Here is a 25,534-nt window from a genome sequence, read left to right on the forward strand (position 1 = left end):
AGAAACGAAATATATACAAAAAATATATACATATATACATATACTCAAAAACTCAAAAATCACTACAAGAAAAATAATTTTTTACCACACTTTTTTTACCACGGTTTTAAAAAAACCGTGGTAGCAGACCCTTTCTACCACAGTTTTAAAATAACTATGGTAGAAAGTATATTTTTCACCATGATTATTTTAAAACTGTGGTAGAAAACCTTTTCTACCATGGTTAATGAATAATCGTGATAGAAAGTATATTCTTTTACCACGGTTTTAAAATAACCGTGGTTGAAAGTATATTCTTTTACCACGGTTCTAAAATAACCGTGGTAAAAAGTGAATTATTTTAAATGTAATTTAGGTGGATCTTTCTACTACGGTTTTAAAATAAATGTGACAGTAATTATATTTTTTAGCACAGTTTTACATTAACCGTAGTAGAAAGTGAATATATTTCACTCAAAGTCTTAGTAATTTATTCTGCCATGGTGGTTGCACCATGGTAGATAGTGAAATTCTGTAAGTGGGTCTTATTCCCGCTAGTTTCTTAAAAAAAAATTTCAGCCTTTCAATTTTAGGGCAAATCATTTCAGGCTCGGCCTCCCCAATCGCCTCTATCTCTATTCTTGTTCTCAACTTTGAACTTGCCCTCTCTCGGTCCCTGCAACTGCAAACTATAAAATTTATAAGAATCAAACCCATATGATTCAGTTTATCTATCTATCTGCAAGAATCAAAATTTCTATTACCTATATCAAAACACATATCGGCATATCATTTCAGATTGTTCAAAAAATTAACACCTATATCCTTCATTTTCCATCGCCCGCTATTCCAGTTCAAGTTCGCCGTTTGCAAGCTTCAGCATCTGGCCCGCTGTCTCTTAACTCTCAAGCCCCTTTCTCTACACTACTTAAATCTCTGCAATCAATATATATATATATATATATATATATATATATATATATATATCTTCACTGCGTACTCAAACCCTAATCTCTCTCTTAACTACAAACATTCCTCATATCAGGTCCATATTCTGTTCCACCTCAGCTTAACCTTTGCTTATAATCGTTCATCTTTACACCCTAGCAATAACATACAATTTTAGCCACCATCGAATCAGCAATTGATCGGAACAACGAATTCAACGGTAAAACCACGATTTTCAGTGACGTACCTCTCTATTTAGCACATCAGAAGGTTCCATTCTACCCATGGGTTCCGATCTGGTCATTGGTTGGTTCGTTCTTCGATTTGGGGATTTTGTAGTTTTGGTTATGTTGCATTTCACAGAGGGTTTTTGCCTCTGATTTGCACTTCTCTTCGTGGTTGCTTTTGTTCGATCTTGGAGATTTCGGCCAAATCTCATTGTAGGGTAAGCTTCGCCGACCCAAATTTGAATAGACAAAAGAGCAATTACAAGTTATCTTGGAGCTTTCGGCCAAATCGCGTTGTAGGGTAAGCTTCGTCGGCCCAAATTCGAAGAGACAAACGAGCAATTACAAGTTACCGGTGAGTGTTTGGTATATATCATTGTTTGTAATGAAATGAAGAGGATTTTTTATGAAGAAAAAATAATTTGCTTAGATTCATTAATTTTATTTGGTTGCAGGTTGTGAGGGAAAGGAAGAGGACATTGTTGTTGCTCGTGGTCTCTAGGAAAAAGAGAAAAACAGAGGGGAAAGAAAGGAAGAAAAAAGGTCTGGACTATAAGCATTTCATATCATCATCTTCAACTTGTCATCTAATTGGTAGGGATTTTAGTAGCTTAATTATGCTACTTTGAGATAATTTCTGTAATTGTTTTCATTCCTTTTCTATTCTGAATCCCATATTTGTTTGCCATTAAATATTGTAAATGCTCAAGTTTGTGTTCCGTTCGGGAGTAATAGAGATCTAAACTGTGCATCAAGATAAAAGCATATTGTATAATTTTACTGGAACATGTCCTATTATTTTAGATTATCATGATACTTTTGCATTATGTTTTCACATAGATGGTTTTTACTGTCTGTCAATTTGAAATCTAACTGTTTTTCTACCTTTTTTCATATTGTCTTATTTCTTTTATGACAGTGTGTATCTTCTCAAAGGTAATTCCTTGGTTGTTCCTCTTTTCTTTTTTTTTCTTTTTTCTTTTTTCTTTTATTTTTTATTTTTTTTATTGACACTTGGATCTAGCAAGTTTAGACGTGTTAAAAATTTACAAGCAATACCTATAAATAATATATGTACTTCATGTGCAAAATATATTTTAAATATCTAGGTGGACTTGGTGCAATTGTATCATTTTTGCAACAAGAAACAAAGATGTATGTATCACTCAATTTTGCTTGTTTTTCTTTCTCATTTCATGTATAATTCTTATCATGATATTCTAGGAGATCCTCTAGCTATTCATTGATTCTAGATTCAGTTGTTGACTGAGCACAATAAGCATAAATTATGGTATTAACTTTTAGTATAGTTCTTACATATATATATATGCTATTTTTCCCAACATGAAAAATTGTTATGAGGCATTTTTCACTCCTCACCTGTTTCCATATAAAATCATTGAATCTGAAAATAATCTGTTGGTGGTGGTCCTGATGGACCACAATATCTTACCTTTTTTGAATCCCTTAACATACTTATATGTTTAAATGTAGTTCTAGATATGAATTATTGCATTAGCATGCTATATAGCACGTCTGTATCTAGGACTGTCCTTTAGGGGTAAGAATTTGTATTTTCAAAAGATTTATTTATTCCTTATTACTTAATAACAAAATATTAGGAGCATGAGATTATGAGTTAAATGAACAAACTATAACCAAGAACTGAAGCTTCCTTTCATCTAGAACAAGTGGCAAATTAGGAACTTGTCACCAAATGTAGTACAAAAACTTAATTCTAGAACTTGTCGCCAAATGTAGGCTAACTTCCAGTACATTGACAATATTTTCCTGAAAAAAGATTTCCTTCTATTGAAAATAGTCTCATGAATCCTAGTCAAAAACTTAATGGGTGAGTGGTCACTTGGAATCCAAGTACCAGCTACCTTTAATTCTAGATTTTATTATTCTTCAACAAAGATTTTGAATGAAATTAATGATCCCAACTTTTCTTAGATTTCTTTAAATGTTAAGTGATAAGAGATATGAGAGATAGCTAATTAAAGATTTTATACTAAACTGCTAGAATTACCAATATGCTTAGTCCAATGCATCAAGGCAAGGATGGTTCAAAAAATTTAGAGACTTGTACATAAAAAAAAAAAAGAGATATGATTATTCTCAGCCTCCCAACCTTAGCAAAAATGCATCTTTCAGGCCCCATCCATGTGTAATTAAGCAAATGGTTGGAAGTCTCTATTGTGCAAACATTCTTCTGTTTCTTCTTCTTTGTTGACCACCACCATCCATGCCTTTTTGAGATGGCCATAGAGAATTTCCCTCTCTCATCCGTGTATAATGCTTACTTTGTTTGGTTTAATTTTGGCAACTTTACAACTTGCTTTACATTCTCTTACTTCAATTATTACATTTTGTAAGTCAAAGCTAGGATTGCGGGATTGCGGTTCCCGTTACTTTTTTTGTTGCCGTTATATTTTTTGTATGGTTCATGATCAAGAAGTTGCATATATAGAAGAGAGAGACTAAAACAAATCAAGAAGATATGAAGAATTTTTGTTTCATTTTGGTTAAGTAAAGATATAAGATGTGGATCATGTACTTCTTTGAAATTTGTATATATTTTTGTATAAAACCATGATTTGGAATTGGTTATATATATATGTTGTTATTGGCCAAGTTATTTTGGTTATGATGTTATTTTTTATTTATAGGGTTTGCTTATGGGGCCTTTGCAAAGCTAGTAGTAGGGCAAAAAAAAAGGCCTCATAGGGGCTTTACACTATTTAAAAAAAAAAAAAATTATGTAACACTTTTTACCACGGTTTTGCACCGTGGTAAAAGACTTTTTTTCTACCATGGTTCTGCACTGTGGTAGAAAATAGACTTTCTACCACCGCTGTTTCCACCATGGTTCAAAACAGTGGTAGAAAGCCTTTTCCACCATGGTAAAAAGTCATTTCTCTTGTAGTGAATGGCAATAACTAATCATAGGAAGGTCTAGATCTACACAAGGGAACATGGGCATCACTAGATTAAGTTCAAAAATTGAAAACAAAATAAAAAACTTACCAAAAGAGAATGAGAGAAGTGGACAAAGAGAGATGAGATGAGAGGAGATGAGAAATGGAGTTTGGAAGCCTTGGAGGGTTGCCGGAGGTAGGGAAGATGATCGAACAGTGGTGGGAGAGAAGAAGGGTCTTTGATCGATGTGTAAATCGATCTAAGTGACCTTTGGGTCATATTTTAAAAACGGCTCCCGACATGTCAGATCGATCACATGGTTGGTCATCGATCATGAAGTTACTTAGATTGATTGCACCCATAAAACGACAAACAATTTTTGAAATTTTTATTTTTTGGAAATTCAAAATATTTTTGGATTTTTGAAAAATAAATAAATAATTTTTTTTTTTTTTTTTTTTTTTTAAATATTTGAAATTAAAAAAGAAGTCAAAGTCAACTGAAGTGCACAGATCGATCGAAGATTGATCGATCGAAACTCAATCGATGCAACAGGTGAAAACCTGTAGAGATTTTCGATCGATACACAGAGAGATGATTTTTCGGAGTTTCAAAAATTTTCAAATTATGGAACACAGATCGATCTGAAGGAAAGCTAGATCGATCTAGGAATACTCCGATCGATCAGGAAGAAAGTTCGCTCGATACACAGAGTGATGAAATATGCAGTGATTTTTGCATGATGGAGCTGAGAGGTGGGAATATGCAGAGACGGTGTTCAATTGATCGAACTTGCTATTGTGATCGATCGAACAAACACTAAATGCCTAATTCAAAAATAAAAGCACATGTATTCCCTATCAAAGTCCCAAACAATGTGTATGATCCCATAATATATCTAGACAACGTAAGAAATGAAAGGTAAAATAGAAATGAGGGAGGAATAAGGTTGAAAATCCTATGAATCGCACTAGTGTTTAACGTCTCTAGCAAGACGTCGGGCTCTTTTAGCCTGGATCGAAAATATTGTTGTGTACCCCTTCCTTGGTGGGGTGAATGGCCTTTTGAATCCCACCCAACAATTGTTCCCTAAAGAACTTATTGGATTGGACTCAAAGGAGATTGATGGTCCTTGATCAATAGAATTTTTGGGTCTCTATACCCTTTCAACACTTGTTTTTGAAACAACATCCCTTGAACTCATTTTGGAAGGTAAAATTTTAAAAATTTCATTGTCAAGCAAAAACTCAACTTTTTCAAAGTCATTCTCAAGACACTTTTCCACAACACACACCTCTTCATGCTTGTCCATGGAATTGGGGGTGGGATTGAATATGTTCAATTTCACTTTCATATGCCCAAGTGATATCTTCATTATCCCCGTCCTACAATTTATATTGGCATTAGCGGTTACCAAGAAAGGATGGCCAAGGATAATCGGAATTTGGCTCTTGGAATTTGGGACCGGTTCCGTGTCTATGACTACGAAATCGACCAGGAAGAAGAATTTATCAATTTTAATCAGTACATCCTCAATAATACCCTGGGGCTTTTTGATGAATCGGTTGGCTAGTTGCAAAACTACTGACGTCGGTTTTAAGTCTCCTAAGCCCAATTTAACATACACCGAATATGGAAGAAGGTTAACACTTTCTCCTAAATCCAGAAGAGCCCGGTTAATGACATAGTCACCAATGATGCAACAAGTAGTAGGTGAGCTGGGGTCCTTAAATTTTGGGAGAGTGTTGTGTTACAATATTGAGCTTACTTGCTCGGTCAAAACAACTTTCTTTAGTGCTTGGCTCTTATTCTTCCTCTTTTGGGTGTTTCAAGAATTTAGCATTCGCCAGAATTTATCTAATTGCATCCAAGAGGGGAAGATTAATCTTCACTTGCCTAAACACTTCAATGATTTCATTCACTTTGACTTGTTGTTTTTCAAGAGAATTGGATCCTTTCAACGCATCCAGAAATAGAGTCATTGGCTCAAAAACTTTTTCAAAATCCTTTTTCAACACATTGTTAACATAAGAATTTTTCAAATCATTTCTTAAGTTTTTCTCAACAAAAAGTTCTTTCTCATGCAATGAATGAGGAATAGGGTGTGAAACGGGACGGGTGTCAACTTTTGGTTGCACCGGTTCACTCTCTTCATTGTGAACTCCAACTTGGTTGTCTACAATTCTTCCAATTCTCAAGGTTGTCACCGCATTGATATGCTCAATTGTGTAGACCTTTCGATGAAGGATTGGTCTCTTCAACAAATTGTTGCTTAGGAGGTGGATTCAAAGGTATCTTCCCCTTTTCCCTAGCATTTAAGGTACTAGCTATTTGCCCGACTTGCGTTTCTAACTTCGTAATGGATTGGGAATGGGAATAAAGTAATTGGGTGTTTACCTCCAATGTACCCAAAGCAGTCAACACTTTTTCTTCAAAAAATAGAACTCCTAGAATTTCGTTGAGAATAAGATTGATTTGGAAAGTGAGTATTTGAGAATTGATTTCCATGCGATGATTGATATGATAATCTATAACCTTGGAAACCTTGGCTTTGAATTGGGGGCGGAACATACTTGCCTTGAAAACCACTTTGGGGAGGGTTTGACCCTTCCTCTTGGCTTTTCCAAGAGAAGTTTTGATGGTTCCTCCACACGGGATTGTAATGTGTGCCATAGGGATTATTCCCTTGGTTGACAAATATGGCATACACTTGTTCGTGGTTCTCACTTTACACATGTCCATGGGGACAATTGGAAGTAAAATATAAGACACTAGAACAAGTCATACATGTTTCATTGGAATTGTGATGAGAATGATTAAGGGAGGAAGACACTTGATTCACCGAATTTTGGTTGATACAATATTGATCAAACCTTTGAGATAAAGACTTAATTTCGGTGGCTATGTCATTGGAATTTTTGACTTGATATAAGCCAACATTCTTCCATCCACCTATGTTTCTACCATTTTTGGAGGATAAAGATTGATGTATCAAATTTTCACTCATGCTTTCATATAATTGTCAAACATCATTTTCATGTTTATCGAGATAAGAACCACCCATGGATACATCAATCATACCCTTGTGATTATCCAGCAAACTTTCAAAGAAGTATTGAACTAATTACCATTTAGATATGTTATGGTGTGGACATTTTCTAAGCAAGTCATTAAATCTTTCCTATGCCTCATGAAACATCTCCCCATCCCCTTGAGAAAATTCTCGAATTGAAGTTCTCATAGCATTGGTCTTTGAAACCAAATAGTACTTTTTAAGAACTCTTGTTACATTTTTGTCCAAGAAATTATCGAAAAAGGTCTAAGATTGCTGAACCAATATTTGGCCTAATCTTTAAGGGTGAAAGGGAAGAGTCTTAATCACAAAACCTCTTCGGGCATGTCCATGTATTTCACGGTGGAACACACTTCAAGAAACTCATATAAATGCTTATAGGGTTCTCCACTTGGAAGTCCATTATAATTGGGAAGCATTTGGATTGTTTGCGCTTTAATTTCATAATGGTGTGCTCTAAATGGAGGTAATTGAATACATGTGGGAGCATTATATTCATTTGGCACATAATAATCACGCAAAGCAAAAGGAGGATTCACAACCAGTGTTGTTACACGAGCACCTTGATTGCCTTGAATAATGGGTGGTTATGGTGCAAAAATTAGCCGAGGCATTCCCAATGGAACTTTGCCTTGTTGTTGTGATGGAATGAAGGGCCTTGACATGCCTAATGGTACTTGAATGTGATCATGATGGTACATATTAGGGTGGAGGATACCATGTTGGTCGATGTGACCTAGGTCCTCCACATGGTCCTCATTGATGTTCTCATTAATATTCTCCATTGATAAAATGGAGTGATGAGAGCTACCACTTCCTCTAGGATTGCGAATAATGGATTCAAGATTCAAATTAAGTGAAACAAGAGTATGATTCAATGACCTACGACCATGCATGCACTATTAAAGCAAACAAATAAACAACAATCAAGCATATAACAAATACTTCTCCTCCACAACAAATCAATCAACAAACCTCCACAAAGATTTATGTGACGGCCCTGATTTTAGGCTAGTGCGTCTTAAGATGAACGGAACGTAAATCCAATGATGAATCCCAAATGTGGAAGCAAAAGGTACAACAATGGTTTTAAGAGATATTACGCATCCATGGAACACCAATGTGACCCTCAAAGAAGTCACGAAACCCAAAGAAAACGAATGCAGAAACGACGTCTCAAAAATAAACAAGAATGAACCTAGGGGCAACATAGTCATTTCATATGATAAGTGGATGCTACTAAGTATACCATTAGAAATAAAATGAAAAATTAATGAATTTAGACTCAAGAATCACCTGATTCAGAGTTCGAATGGAAAAGATACGAATTTAGAACGAAGTGGCATCCTTCGTTTAAGAGATAGCACAACCCTATCTTACTAAGACTGCTATAACTCTCACTACGGTTGGATTTTTTGAGTGTATTTGGTATCATTGGAAAGCTGATTTGGATTAGAAATGAAGGAGTTATGGCCCTCTGAAGTTGACCCAAGAAGTCTGTCCAAGATGCTGAAAGGAAACTATGCATCAGCAAGGATTAGCTAGCTGAACCCCCATCATCAGCCAACCAAAACTCATTGATCAGCTGGTTGAATGCAATCATCAGCTAGCTAAAACTTTAATTTTCACAAAAATGGCTACTGGAATGGTGCGAGACAATCATCAACCGGTTGATGATTGCCATCAACCGACTGATGGGCTTAGCAGCAGCATAAAAAGATGCAGAAACCTACTGTGATCCATGGGAAGGAAGCTGGGCTTGATTCTAAGGCTATGCATGCTTCCTAAATGATCTAAACAAGTTTCAAAACACTTCCTAGTCTCGTGTAAGCATCTAAAACATGCTAAATCAAAACGAAGCTTTGAATGTTACCTCAATGCATACATTTTTGCTTAAATTTGCATAATTCATCCATAAATAGTTCAAAAGTTGGAGTTTAAGAGTTTTGTGAAATTTAAACATGCATACATATGTAAAATGGTGAAGTAGACGTGCTACAATAGCCTACGGCCTCATGGGACGTCATATGCAAAATATGACCCTTCAATGGATGAAATCCCTTAAGTTCCACATACAAACTATAAAGATAAAGTAACATACATGGCATATATGTGTCCTTGGCCATTGGCCACATTACATACATATCTAAAGAGAGTCAAAAAGTGCACTTAAGAGTGTCAACATAACAAAAATGCTCCAAGTATACTAGTAATCCTAAGAGTGTTGTGCATCCCACAACAAAGCTTCTTTACCTGAAAAATAACCCAAATAATTAGGGTGAGTAATCAAGTTACTCGTAGGATGTGGTGCATGCGCATACCCTATAGTTTTAAGTATAATGTGAACCTAACATAGACCATCACAAGGGTTCATTCCACCTAACGTCTATGTTTTCAAGGCACTCTAAGGGATCATCTTAAGCTATACTAATGTTTGAAATGATAAACACATGGCATCCAAGTATACCTTAAACAAGTACACTAATGCATTTAAAACTAAGATTACCAAATCACAAGCTACAAGAAATCCATGATTTATAACTTGGAAAGTAATGCGAAATCAAATAATGGAAAGACTAGGATATGTGGCCAGGAGACCATACAAGTTATTTTTGGGTAATTACAACCAACAATGTACTACCTAGTCCACACTATGACTTAATAGAATTCATATCCTCCGTACTAGAGCCAAACCCTAGCCATCAACATCTCATATCCTTACAAGCTTCCAAAAATCAACAAGTTCATGACATTTATGCAATCTCAATGCATGAAACTACCTACCAAGCACAAGTAGGGTAAAACCACACAACCCATGTCTTAAGGTTACATGTCTAAAGTGGCAAGTTAATGATATTACACATCATATTCTATCAATTTACTATCAATATAGGCCATAATTGCAAATCATGAAATATAGTAATTTACCTACAAGTAATTATAAGTGCCACACACAAGATTTTCATACTAAGCTTTAAATGAAATCTATATTACTTAACATCATAAGTGTAATCTCATGATATCCATAATAAAACCTCAATGGAATCAAAAGTATTAGGCAATTTTATTTGACAATAGCCTACCTATACAATTTAACAGTCACATACATGTTCTAATCCACAAATCTTAAGTCAAGCATATAAAATCTTTATTTACATGCTAGTACAAGAATTTAAAAAGGCATGTAATCGATATATATTAAGCTCCAATATATATAAAACCTAAAGAGGATAAACATACAACCACCCTTACCTCAATAGAAAATTGAATCTCTATAATCCAAAGCAACCAAACTTAAAATGAAAAACCAATCTAGGGTTTTGTAGAGGAGAGTGAGAGGAATATAATGTTTTCCAAGCTTAATGGTCTAAGGTGAGTGGAAGGAGGCCAAAATGAAGAAGAAAGCTATTAACCAAGCTTTTCTCCAATGGTGGCTTAAGTTAGGGTTCTTGAGAGGAAAGAGCTAAAATGAAACAAAGGTGTAAACCCTAAGCTAAATGGCGGGATTCTCCACTCACTAGGTGCTCTTGCACTACCTTTCACCCACACACAGTTGCAAGACCAATTGTGAAGCCTACACTTGTCGCCATCTTATGTAAACTTCCAAGACTTAACATTGAGCCTACACTTGTCAACCATCCATGGCAACAAATGCTCCAATCCTAGGCCAACAAATGGGTGAATCTCCACCCTTCATGTGTTATGAGATTAAGCCCCCAAGTGGTTCCACCACAAAACCAACAAGTGGCACGTTAGGAATGTGACACTTGTCACATTTTCCATAAATTGTAAAAAGGTTCTTTTTAAAAATATCTCCAAAATTAAATTACAAAATGGTCCCTAAGACGAAAAATAATTGCTTTGCATAATTACACTAAAACCCCTCAAGTTTAGGTTAATTACCAAACAGTTATGCTTTCATGCACTTTACAAGAAAAGTTAACAATTAACATGTTTTTCTACAAAAGTAAAAATGTAGATATCATGGAATTTAAACATCATGAGTGTATGCAATGCCAGAATCAAATCCGAGCACAAAAATTGAGGTTATGCAAGAAAAAATGAAAAACGAGAAAAGGAAGAAATAGGAATAAGACAAAAAAAAGAAGAAGAAATTTACCTAAAAAAAGAAAGAAGGGAAATGACCGGGTCATTACAACCTACCCTCCTTAAAGGGATTTCGTCCCCGAAATTGAATCATACCTGAAAGAGAGAACAAATGGGGGTACCAAGAGCGAACCTCCTGTTCAAGCTCCCAGGTAGCCTCCTCAATGCCGTGGTGTGTCCACAAGACCTTAACCAATGGAATGGTCTTGGTCCACAAGACCTGCTCCCGTGAATCGAGAATCTGGACTGGACCTTCCTCGTAGGTCACATCCTCATCAACAACCACATCCGTCCACCGTAGAATATGCGATGGGTTCGGCTTGTACTTCATCAACATAGAGACATGAAAGACGTCGTGAACCCTATCCAAGTCTGGGGGTAATGCCAAACGATAAGTAACTTCACCGACGCGTTCCAAAATCTCAAATGGTCCAATGAATCTAGGAGACAACTTGCCAGTCTGTCGAAATCTCAGAAGCCCTTTGCGTAGAGAAATCTTAAGAAAGATATGGTCCCCTACCTTAAAAGATAATAATCATCTCCTCCTATCAGCGTAACTTTTCTGTCTGCTCTATGCGGTAGCCAATCGCTGCCGAATCAACTTAATTTTCTCTATAGTCTCAATGACAATGTTAGGACCCAAGGCAATGGTATCACCGACCTCGGTCCAACAAACTAGATATCTACAAGGTCTGCCCTACAACGCCTCAGAAGGTGCCATTCCAATACTAGTCTGGTAACTATTGTTGTAGGTAAACTCAACCAACGGCAAGTAGTCCTTCCAACTACCCCCAAAATCCAAGATGCAAGCACGTAACATATCCTCCAATATCTGAATGGTACGCTCCAGTTGACCATCAGTCTGAGGATGGAATGCCGTGCTCAAATGAAGCCCCGTATCAAGAGCCTCCTGAAAACTCTGCCAAAAGTGAGACGTGAACCGTGGAATCCTATCCGAAACAATGGATACCGGAACCCTGTGAAGCCTAACAATTGGTCTCACATACAATTCACTCAGTCTCTCTGCACTGTCTATCACTACCATGGGCAAGAAGTGTGCCATCTTAGTTAACTATGACCCAAACGACATCATTCCCTGCCTGAGACCTTGGAAGTCCCGTTACGAAATCCATAGTGATATGCTCCCATTTCCGCTCAGCTACTGGTAATGGTTGTAATAATCCTGCCGGTCGCTGATGCTCTGCCTTCACTTGCTGACAAGTAAGGTATCGAGCCACAAACTGTGAAACATCCCGTTTTATGCCCTACCACCAAAACTGTCACCGCAAATTGTGATACATCTTCGTACAACCAGGATAAACTGCGAGCCGAGAGTGGTGAAAATCCCGAATAACATCTTTACGGCAAGACAAAGGAACAAACATCATCCCCTTATACCTGAGACCACCGTCTGAATGTAAGGTCCAACCCTCTACATCCTCACCCCCTAAAATTCGATCATGGTTGGCCTTCATCTCCCCATCCTCCAACTGTGCCTCAATAACTATACTAACAAGTGCCGGTTGAGCCACAAGGCTAAACAAAATAGCCGGTGAAACATCCTCATAACACTGTAAACCAAGATCTGCATGCTCTTCTAGCATCTTCCATCTGTGAATGGAAATGCTAGCAAGAGTACCCCGTGACTTCCTACTCAATGCATCGGCCACCACATCGGCCTTTCCCGGATGATACTGCAACTCAAAGTCGTAGTCTTCCATGGACTTAACCCATCTGCGCTGTCTCAAATTCAAATCCTTTTGAGAGAAGAGATATTTGAGACTTTTATGATCGGAGAAAACCTCAAACTTATCCCCGTACAAATAATGTCTCCACCCTTTCAGGGCAAATATAACTGCTGCCAATTCCAAATCATGTGTCGGATAGTTTAACTTATGAGTCTTCAACTGTCGAGACCCATAAGCAACCACTCACTCTGTCTGCATCAAGACACAACCCAAACCTTCTCGCGAAGCATCACAAAAGATCACATAACCTAAACCACGTTCAGGAATGATCAAAACTAGAGCCGACGTCAACCTGACCTTTAACTCCTAAAAAGCAAACTCACATGCCTCGTCCCATACGAACTTGACCCCCTTGCGGGTAAGTCGAGTCATAGGTGCCGCTAGATGAGAGAAATCCTGAACAAATCTCCGGCAGTAGCTAGCTAGGCCAAGAAAACTCTGAATCTCAAACACTGTCTTCAGAAGCTCCCAATCCATCACTGACTCAATCTTCGTTGGATCCACTGCAACACCACCCCTTGACACAACATGTCCAAGGAACTTCACTTTCGGTAGCCAAAATTTGCATTTCTCGAACTTGGCATACAACTGATTATCCCTAAGGATCTGTAACACTGTCCTTAAATGATACGCATACTCCTCTACCATAGCTGAGTATACGAGAATTTCATCAACAAAAACCACAATGAACTGATCAAGATGGTCACTGAATACACGGTTCATCAAGTCTATGAAAGCTGCTGGAGCATTGGTCAGACCAAATGGCATCACCAGAAACTTGTAATGGCCATACCGTGTATGGAAAGTGGTCTTAGATATATCCTCATCCTTAACCCTCAATTGATAGTAACCCAATCTCAAATCAATCTTCGAGAAACAAGTGGCTCCCTTCAACTGATTAAACAAGTCATCAATCATAGGCAAAATGATACATGTTCTTAATCGTAGTATGGTTCAGCTTGCGATAATCGATGCAAAATCTTAAAAAACCCATCCTTCTTTTTCACAAAAAGTACCGGTGCTCCCCATGGTGAAGCACTAGGACAAATAAAGCCCTTAGCTTTCAAATCATCCAACTGAGCTTTCAGCTCATCAAGCTCTGCTTGTGCCATGCGGTACGGTGCCATAGAGATAGGTGCAGTACCGGGAATGACATCAATGGCAAAGATAACCTCCCGAAAAGGAGGAAGTTCGGTCAACTCCTTTGGAAAGACATCTTGAAACTCATCTACAACTGTCGAAAAAACACGGCCCAAGCTGCTGTCCTCCTCAGCTAACAGGCTAGCCAAGTAAGACCTGTGGCGACTCTAATCACCAATACTGAAAATCATCATCGAGTGGGAATCACTCCGATCTCCTATGAAGTGAAAACAATCTCCTTTGGGAGTGCAAATAGTCACCCTCCCGTGGAAGCAATCGATCGTAGCACGAAAGAAGGATAGCCAATCCATCTCGAGAATGACGTCAAAGCCCGTCATGTAGAAAACAACGAAATCAAACTCTAAAGTCCGCCCAGCTATCTCAATAGCATAACCCTGACAAACACGGTCCAAAAACACTCCCCCAACTGGTGTGTCAACACAAAGGAAACCATCCGGCTGCATGACCTCCAGACCTAATGAATGTGTAAATGAAGCAGAAATGAATGAATGCGACGCACCCGTGTCAACAAGAACTCTAGCCTAAGAACTAAAAATTGGAGTGATACCTCAAACTGTAGAAGTCCTTACGGAGGTATCGGCCTATGGCAATGCGTAAGCTCGTCCCTGAGCCCTTCACTGCTGAGAACTACCCTGGTGGCCCGACTGATGTCCGGAAGCAGTAGGTGTAGAACCTCTACCCGGATAAGAATCAACTGGCGGTGCCACTGACTGTGGTGCCTGAGGCACCCTGAAACCTGACTACATAACTGTTGATTGTGCCGGTGTGGCTTGTGAGCCTATGTCACTCTGTGTTCCCCCTTGCAATTTCGGGCACTCTCTCCTGAAGTGACCTGGTTTCTTGTAATAATGACAAGCTCCGCGAACTCCCTTCATCGAAGCTGTAGGCTTACTAGCTCGTGACTGACTGGCCTGTGGTTGAAGCTGTGGGCAGCGAGGCTTGATATGCCCTGGCTGCTAACAGTGGTGACAAATCACTCCCCGGGCTTAACCCGAAGATACTGGAACTGCTGGTACAGACTGAGCTTGCTGTGACTGTCCCTGAGTACATAAACTGTCCCCAGCCTTAGCCTTCTTCCACTGACCCCCAATAGATACAGATGAAGCCTCCCCACGAGACTGCTTATATGAACCCTTGATCCTGAGCTGATCTCGGTCCTCTGCCTCAACCAACATAGCTTTCTGTACTACCTCCCCGTAGGTCCTCAATTCCAACATTGAAATCCGTAGCCTAATATCAAGGTGCAACCCAGCCTGAAACTTCCTCGCCCGGAGCTCTTCGGTAGCTACCATCTCCGGTGCATAGTGGGAAAGAGAAGTAAAGCGTGTCTCATACTCAATGACACTCATCCTACCCTGATAGAGACCTGTGAACTGCACCCTCATGTCCTGCCTCATAGCCCTCGGAAATAAACGGTCGAAGAACAATGTCCTGAACTCCTCCCATGTCATCACCTCCACATCGTGGATATTGGTGATGGACCTCCACCAGATATCGGCATCCCCCATGAACATAGAAGCTGTCAAGGAGATCCTCAATCAGTCTATAGGTACTACCATGCTATCGAGCTTGTGTACCAAGAGATCAAGCCATGCCTCTGAAGCAAGCGGATCCATACTCCCTGTAAACTGGTCAATCTTAACCCGTTGTAACTTCATGAAGTAGTCTAATGCCTCATTAGCAACTGGTGCCGGTGCTGGTGCCGGTACCAGAATCTGCATCCCTGCCATATGCTGGCGAAACATTGCCTGAATGGACTCTGACATTCCCAGAGCCACTCCCTATGCAATCTGCTCCTCATAAGTCGGCGCTCGTGGTGGATTAGGATCCACGCCACGAGGTCGAGCCCTTGGCCTCCTTGGACCCCGTGCGAGCCCGGTGTCCGCAACCTATTCCTCAACCTGTTCATCCACCCCAATGTGACGAGAAGACTCTCTGCGAGTCAAGACCATGGTGTTACACACATAAGGGATAAGGTCAAGAACAATATAAGTCGTTAAGACCCAATGCAACTCACGCCATGAATGCATGAAGCAAGTAACACATAATACAATCAAGAAATGTATGCAACATACAATCATGCTAAATATACAAGCATATACAACATGCTAACACCCAACAAGCATTTACAAAATGCATATACAACATGCTAACACCCAACAAGCATATACAAAATGCTAAGGCATACAAGCATATATAACATACTAAAACAGTTAAGGAACACTCATAAACATGCTACCACATAAGCACGTAAACATGTTATTAAATCTAAACATGTTATCAAGAAATACGTACACATATCAAAGCAAGTCAATGAAAAAATGATATGCACCTAAAACCCGTCGTCCTAAGGTTTTCGAACTTAGGAGCTCTGATACCACTTGTGACAGCCCTGGTTTTTAGCCCAGTGTGTCTTAAGATGAACGAAACGTAAATCCAATGATGAATCCCGAATGTGGAAGCAAAAGGTACAAGAATGGTTTTAAGAGATATTACGCATCCATGGAACACCAATGTGGAAGTCACGAAACCCAAAGAAAATGAATGCGGAAACGACGTCTCAAAAATAAACAAGAATGAACCTATGGGAAAAATGGTCATTTTACAGAGAAATGGATGCTACGAAGTATACCATTAGAAAGAAAATGAAAAATTAATGAATTTAGACTCAAGAATCACCTGATTCGGAGTCCGGACGGAAAAGATATGAATTTGGAATAAAGTGGCATCCTTTATTTAAGAGACAACACGACCCTATCTTACTAAAACTGCTATAACTCTCACTATATATGGATTTTTTTGAGTGTATTTGGTGTCATTGGAAATCTAACATCAATCTCTTGAGTTTAGGCTCAAGAATGACCTGATTTGGATTAGAAATGAAGGAGTTATGGCCCTCTGAAGTTGACCCAAGAAATTTGTCTGAGATGTTGAAAGGAAACTATGCATCAGGGAGGATCAGCCGGCTGAATCCCTATCATCAGCCGACTAAAACTCAATGATAAGTCGGCTGAACCCAATCATCAGCCGACTGAAACTCCAATTTTCACAAAAATGGCTACTAGAATGGTGCGAGACAGTCATTAACCGGCCGATGATTGCCATCGGCAGACTGATGGGCTTAGCAGCAGCATAAAAAGCTACTGAAACCTACTGTGATCCATGGGAAGGAAGCTTGGCTTGATTCTAAGGCTATGCATGCTTCCTAAATGATCTAAAGAAGTCTCAAAACACTTCCTAATCTCATGCAAGCATCTAAAACATGCTAAATCAAAACGAAGCATTGAATGCTACCTCAATGCATGCATTTTTGCTTAAATTTGCATAATTCATCCATAAATAGTTCAAAAGTTGGAGTTTAAGAGTTTTGTGAAATTTAAACATGCACGCATACGTAAAATGGTGAAGTAGACGCCATACAATGGCCTACGGCCTCACGGAACGTCATATGCAAAATATGACCCTTCAGTGGATGGAATCCCTCAAGTTCCACATACACACTATAAAGATAAAGTAACATACATGGCATATATGTGTCCTTGGCCATTGGCCTCATTACATACATATCTAAAGAGAGTCAAAAAGTGCACTATGTACACACTACGTAGTTTGAACATTAGATACATGTTTTGTCAAAATAAACAAAAATAGAGCATGATATGCTAACAAGTGTATATCCCAACATAACAAAAATGCTCCAAGTAGACTAGTAATCCTAAGAGTGTTGTGCATCCCGCAACAAAGCTTCTTTACCTAAAAAATAACCCAAACAACTAGGGTGAGTAATCAAGTTACTCGTAGGATGTGGTGCATGCGCATACCCTATAGTTTCAAGTATAATGTGAACCAAACATAGACCATCACAAGGGTGCATTCCACCTAACTTCTATGTTTTCAAGGCACTCTAAGGGATCATCTCAAGCTATACTAATGTTTGAAATAATAAACACATGGCATCCAAGTATACATTAAACAAGTACACTATTGCATTTAAAACTAAGATTACCAAATCACACGCTACAAGAAATCCATGATTTATAACTTGGAAAGTAATGCGAAATCAAATAATGGAAAGACTAGTATATGTGGCCACGAGACCATACAAGTTATTTTGGGTAATTACGACCCACAAGGTACTACCTAGTGCGCACTATGACTTAGGAGAATTCCTGTCCTCCGTACTAGAGCCAAACCCTAGCCATCAACATCTCATATCCTTACAAGCTTCCAAAAATCAACAAGTTCATGACATTTATGCAATCTCAATGCATGAAACTACCTACCAAGCACAAGCAGGGTAAAACCACACAACCCATATCTTAAGGTTACATGTCTAAAGTGGCAAGTTAATGATATTACACATCATATTATATCAATTTACTATCAATATAGGCCATAATTGCAAATCATGAAATATAGTAATCTACCTACAAGTAATTATAAGTGCCACACACAAGATTTTCATACAAAGCATTAAATGAAATCTATATTACTTAACATCATAAATGTAATCTCATGATATCCATAATAAAACCTTAATGGAATCAAAAGTATTAGGCAATTTTATTAGACAATAGCCTACCTATAGAATTTAATAGTCATATACATACTTTAATCCACAAATCCTAAGTCAAGTATATAAAATCTTTATTTACATGCTAGTACAAGAATTTAAAAAGGCATGTAATCAATATATATAAAACCCAAAGAGGATAAACATACAACCACCCTACCTCAATAAAGAATTGAATCTCTATAATCCAAAGCAACCAAGCTTAAAATGAAAAACCAAACTAGGGTTTTGTAGAGGAGAGTGAGAGGAAGATAATGTACTCCAAGCTTAATGGTCTATGGTGAGTGGAAGGAGGCCAAAATGAAGAAGAAAGCTATTAACCAAGCTTTTCTCCAATGGTGGCTTAAGTTAGGGTTCTTGAGAGGAAAGAGCTAAAATGAAACAAAGGTGTAAACCCTAAGCTAAATGGTGGGATTCTCCACTCACTAGGTGCTCTTGCACTACCTATCACACACACACAATTGCAAGACCAATTGTGAAGCCTACACTTGTCACCATCTTATGTAAACTTTCAGGACTTAACATTGAGCTTACACTTGTCAACCATCCATGCCAACAAGTGCTCCAATCCTGGGCCAACAAATGGGTGAATCTCCAGCTTTCATGTGTCATGAGATTAAGCCCCCAAGTGGTTCCACTACAAAACCAACAAGTGGCACCTTAGGAATGTGACACTTGTCACATTTTTTAGAAATTGCAAAAAGGTCTTTTTTAAAAATATCTTCCAAATTAAATTGTAAAATGGTCCCTAAGATGAAAATAATTACTTTGCATAATTACACTAAAACCCCTCAAGTTTAGGTTAATTACCAAAAAGTCATGCTTTCATGCACTTTACAAGAATAGTAAACAATTAACATGTTTTTCTACAAAAGTAAAAATGTAGATATCATGGAATTTAAATATCATGAGTGTATGCAAAGCCGGAATCAAATCTGAGTACAAAAAGTGAGGTTATGTAAGAAAAAATGAAAAACGACAAAAGGACGAAATAGGGATAAGACAAAAAAAAGAAATTTACTGAATAGAAGAAAGAAGGGAAATGACCGGGTCATTACAATTTATCCCATACTCCCATGCTTTGAACAATATGCAATAAAAAATTAAATTGCCTCCATGCTAGCTCATGATCTACTAACAATTTAAAGAATTGCCTTCACGCGAGCCATTGATTTAACTAAGGATAGAGTTAGAAAAGCTTACAAAGGGTCCTTAAGCAATTTCAATTTACTTTTCTATTTTTCCTTGCTTTGCTTTGCAATTTTTTTTTTTATATTTTTAGCTTTTTACACTTTTGCTTAGCTTACCTTACCTCTTTGCTTTTGAATTTACCTTTGCTTTACTTCCTTGGCTCAATTCACGTAGCCAATAAAAAAGAAACACAATAAGTAACCAAAATAAAATAAAGATAACGACAAGATCAAAAGAGTACTAATTACTAATTGATTTCCAAAATACGATGCTGCCAATCCCCGGTAATGGCGCTAAAACTTGGTGTCGCCTTGTCAATGCACTTTTAATAAGAGTGTAGCATGGCCAAGTTTAAATTTAGAGAATGTCACTACCACTTATAACTATAAATATAGCTAGGGTGAGTAGGGATTGTCCCAAGGGAAATGAGGTGTATTTGTGCTTGGAGATAAATGTCGGATTAGTAAGTCGAGTGATCGAAGATGTTTTGGTTGGTTAATTAAACTACAATATAAAGTAAATAAATGTAAAGCAAAGCAATTGAAGTTGATAAGTACTGAAAAGTGCACACTTAAACCCTTTAAGCTTGAGTATTCTAGGACCTTTATCTATCTTACTTTCCATTTTAGACTAATTTTATGTTATTGCCCTTTTCAGGTACTTATCCCCAAAATAAGTCAATTCAGCCAAATTAGAGCATAAAAGAAGTAATCTCAAGCTGAATGGGAGAATAGAGCAAAGTGGAAGCAAAGTGGTGGAAATCAGCAATCTTCGATCGATTAGGAATACTTTCGATCGATCTCACATTGACCGATCTCACCTCACCAAGATGGATCAGACCCCTTGTCCTTATCCTCAAAGAATTTCCATCTTCAATCGATTCAACTTTCTTTAGATCGATCGAACTTCTTTGATCTTATCCTCACCTACCACTTTTATCTTTTTCCCAAAATATCCTAAAATTATCTCAGATTTGTCTTATTCCAAAAAGGTGTCGCCAAGGATTGATCGATCTGGCCTAAATTCGATGGATCTGACCACATTTCAATCGATCTCATCTGAATTCGATCGATCAAACCTCCTCAAGTTCGAATTAAACCAGAGTCGAGCTCATTAAAAGATGGCTCATGGTGCAATCATTAAAGGGACCCTAGTGCACGAGACCTGACCATTGGGTGTCACACTTAAGCTACCTATAAAAGGATTTTGAGCCATTTTTACATCATATCTTCATATCTTGAGAGAACATAACTTAGAATCATATATCACATATCTTGGAGAAGACGCTAAAGCTTAGAAAGATATATACTATTTTGGGAGTTCTTCCATTCTTCTAGGGTTTCCATCAAGAAGAAGAACTTTTTTACCATGGAGATGGCCTTTGAGGGTTGGATGCCTACATCAATGAGTGGCTAAACTTTTTCTTGGGGCTAGAGTTAGCTCTAAGCATGCCTTCTAGACCTTAATGCTTTGTATTTTGAGGGGATTTGTATTGTAATGTTGTCTTGACATTTGATTTATATATGAATCTTATTCTTAGAATGATTTATGTTGATTAATACTTCCAATTGATTCTTTCATTCTATACATATGTCTATGTATGCTAGAGTAGATATTCATGTGTTTATCTCTTGGTTTTGTGATATTGACGTATGTCTATGTGTTTTAATGCTATGAATCTAGAGATTGTCAAGGCATTGTGCTTAAATAGAATACTCTTGTGGTTTGTTTGATGGTTCATACTTATTTCTCGATAAATTATGCCTCTGCCTTAGTTTAATTAGTTTAATTTTCATGTCCTAAGCTTAGATGTAGTGTAGTTGCTTTACTTTCTTAGATGGGAAGACAATCTATGCTTGTTGTTTGATATTTCATACTTATGAATGCAAGTAGTATAATTCTCTAAATTGTTAGTGTGTTGATTAAGAGCTTAAAGGAAGGAATAATGGCTTACTTTGATATATTATTCTATTCACTAGGTTATTTAGACAATGTATACTTAATTAGTTAATCCATGCTTGTTGATTCAATCAATCACACCTTATTGTATTGCAATGCATGTTTCCTGTCATTCATTGTATATTAAGTGTCTAGAATGGTGATGTTTAGTGGTGACCTTTAGATCCCAAGACCTCTCTTTCTTGTTCTCTACCCTTTTATTTACTTCAATTGCTTAGTATTGAATTCATTTACATTGTAGTTTAATAAACCAAACAAACAATCTTTTGATCACTCAACCTACTAATCCGACTTTGTTTCCATATTAACATAGCCCCCAATTCCTTGGGACGATCCCTACTCACCCTAGTTTTATTAGTAATTAGAGGTAGTAGTGGCTCTTTATAAATTTAAACTTGGCGACACTTTCATTACAACTTTGGTTGGTCGACACGACTAGAACTACACTAAGTTTTGGTGCCGTTGCTGGGGATTGATTTGGCAACGCCGTGTTTTGGAAACAATTAGGAATTAGTGCTCTTTTGATCGTGTTTTTACTTTATTTTCTTTTTAGTTACTTATTATGTTTGTTCTTGATTGGCTAGGTGAATTGAGTAAGGAAATCAAGGAAGGGAGAATTGAAAAGCAAGGAGCTAAGCTAAGCATAAAATGGGCTAAAATCTAAAATTTGCAAAGCTAAGCGAAAATTGAAAAATGAATTGAAGTTGTTTAAGGACCCTTTGTGAGATCTTTCTAACTCAATCTCTAGTTAAATCGTTGGCCCGCATGGTGGCAAGTACTTACATTCTTAGATAAATCGTGAGCCCGTGTGGAGGCAATTTACTTTTCTTTGCATATTGTTCAAGCATAGGAGTATGGAATCATTGTATGTGGAGATTTGTTGATTGATTTGTTGTGAGGGCAAAGTGATTACTATTTGCTTATTATTTGTTTTGCTAGTGCATGCATGGTTGTAGGTCATTAAATCCTACTCTTGTCCCTCCTAATTTGCATCTTGAATCGGTTGTTTGTAATCCTAAGGGAAGAAGTACTCATCACTCAATTTCATCAATGGAGGAGCAACATAACGACCATATAGAGGACCTTGGTCACATAGACCAACAAGGCATCCTCCACCCTAATGTGCATCATAAGAACATCCAAGTACCATTAGGCATGCCTAGACCATTCATCCCATCACAACAACAAGGCCAATTTTCATTGGGAATGCCTTAGCCAATTTTTGTTCCACAACCTCTCATGGTTCAAGTTAATCACGGTGTTCATTTAGCACCACCAGTTGGGAATCCTCCCATTGCTTTGCGTGATCATTATATTCCAAATGAATATAATGCACCGACATGCAGTCAATTGCCCCCATTTAGAGCACATCACTATGAGATTAAACCGCAAACTATTCAAATGCTTCCTAACTATCATGGACTTCTAAGTAAAGAACCGTACAAGCATTTAGATGAGTTTTTTGAAGTGTGTTCCACCGTGAAATACACGAACATGCTAAAAGAAGAGTTAAGACTTAAACTTTTTCCTTTTACCCTTAAAGATAAAGCAAAATATTGGTTCAACAATCTTAGGCCTTTTTCGATAACTTCTTGGGCAGAAATGCAACAAGAGTTCTTGAAGAAGTACTACTCAGTATCAAAAACCAATGCTATGAGAACTTCCTTCGTGAATTTTGTAATGACCCGGTCATTTTCTTCCTTTTCCTTTTTCCTCAAATTTTGCGGATAAATTTTTTCCGTTGTCTTTTTTTTTTTTCTATGGATGGTTTTTCGTCATTTAGTGTCGTCTTGAGTGCTCGGAAATGGTTTCTGAGACTCTTTTCCATGGATTGACAACTTCGTTTGAGGATCGAGTCATTTCCACAATTTTCGTTTTTCGACACTATTCACTTTTTTGTCCTTATTCCTATTTCGTCTTTTTCCTTGTTTTGTCATTTTCCCTATTCTGTCTTTTCCCCATTTGTCACTTTGTTGGCGTAACCTCACTCCTTGTGTTTGGAGTTGGTTTTTGACTTCACGTGTCTTCATTCTAAGTGGTTTCCACGAAATACGTATCTTTACTTTTGCAAGAAAGTACTCTGGTTGCTCCCGGTGTCCATAGGGGCATGGATGCAAAGTTCTTTGGAATTATTTTCTTTTCTTGGGTGTTTTTCGTAAATATCTTTTGAAGATATTTTATTTTAGGAGTTTTTAAGAAAATATTTTTAGAAGATATTTTCATTCTGGGGCATTAGTGCAATTAACCCTTTTTGGAGGGTCCATTTTGCAATTAATGAAAGTTATTGTAAAATACTTCGTCTGGAGCCTAGATCCTCGTACGGGATTCATTTTCACTTTTCGTTGACTCGTAAATTCTTGGAATTTCCTTCTAGTCGTTTTTCTTCAGTTTTAGGGTTTTTGACCTCGGTTGCCGCCGAACTTGTTCGGGGCATATCTCTCTGCTCGGAACTCAGTTTTTTACGTCGCTTCTTCTGTTGTTTATATTTTCTCATTTTGAATCTTTTTTTTTGCCATTTGAGCGCGTTTGCTCAAATTCCACTTTTCCGGACCTGGTGGGGCCCGTTCGGGGTACTTTTTGAGATTTCTTTAAAAGGGGGGTGAAATATTTCATTTTTCATTTTCCCCACTCACCTTGCATGACTAGAGCTCCCATGGCAGCCCAAGGGACACTGCCACCACCTCTCTCCTCTTTTGAACTTCATTCCTTTGTTAAAAAGTTGAAGTGCCTTTACGTTTTGTGTTCGTGTTGACTACGCGCACCATTACCCCTTATGTGACGACCCTGAATTTTTCAACCTAGTGTGTCTTGTGATGACCCAAAACGGATCCAAAATGCGGAAGCAAAAGATAGAACAATGGTCTCTAGAGATACAACACTCCTCTAAGACACCAATGTGACCCTCAATAAGGTCACGAAACCCAAAGGAAGAAAATACGGAAGCAACGTTTAAAAAATGAATAAGAATGAACCTAGGGGCAAAATGGTCATTCCACACTGAAATGGGTGCCACCATACACACCATTGGAAAGACAATGAAAAATTAATAAAGATAGATTCAAGATCACTTCATTCGGAATCCGGACGACAAAGATATCAAGTTCTGAAGTCGAAGGAAGGGAAACCCTAACCCGGTTCGAACCAAAAATAGACACTACCTTACTAAAACTTGAATATCATGAGCTACAAGAATAATCTGAATCTGAAATTGGTACCATTGAAAAGCTTACTTCAACTCGGTCAATTTAGACTCAAGAATCGCTTGATTCGGAGTGAAAATGAAGAAGATATGATAATCTGAAGTCGGAGGTGCCGTGCTGAACCAAGACACACATACACCCGTGAACAATACCTCGAGCGCTCGAGCAAGGGCTTCGAGTGCTCGAAAATTGCCCCGAGAATTCTGCCCAAAGTTAGAGCGCTCGAACCCCCTTCGAGCACTCGTTCTACTATAGGCTGCACCTAAAATGCTGACTTGAAATACAATTTTGAGGACTTTCTGGGCCTTTAAACACAAAGAAGAAACTACCATCAAAATCATGTTTTCTGGTCAACTATGTCAAGACCAACATTTATTTTTCATGTGAAAACCCCAAAATGCCCTTACGCTCAGTTTAGGCTCAAAACGACAAAAATGTGAATTTGC

At 37.9% G+C, this 25,534-nt stretch overlaps 1 long non-coding RNA gene across 1 annotated transcript; it reads left to right on the forward strand.

The window, feature by feature from the left end:
- Positions 1 to 568: 568 nt before the first annotated feature.
- On the forward strand, positions 569 to 1,989 carry LOC132293682 (uncharacterized). The gene is made up of 2 exons (XR_009477883.1): positions 569 to 1,509; positions 1,610 to 1,989. It is a non-coding gene; the product is annotated as an uncharacterized LOC132293682 (long non-coding RNA).
- Positions 1,990 to 25,534: the final 23,545 nt, after the last annotated feature.

This window comes from Cornus florida, unplaced genomic scaffold (genome assembly GCF_030987335.1).
Source record: "Cornus florida cultivar Cherokee Brave unplaced genomic scaffold, ASM3098733v1 CherokeeBrave_3.0.0_Hap2_Chr01, whole genome shotgun sequence".
NCBI classification, from domain to species: domain Eukaryota; kingdom Viridiplantae; phylum Streptophyta; class Magnoliopsida; order Cornales; family Cornaceae; genus Cornus; species Cornus florida.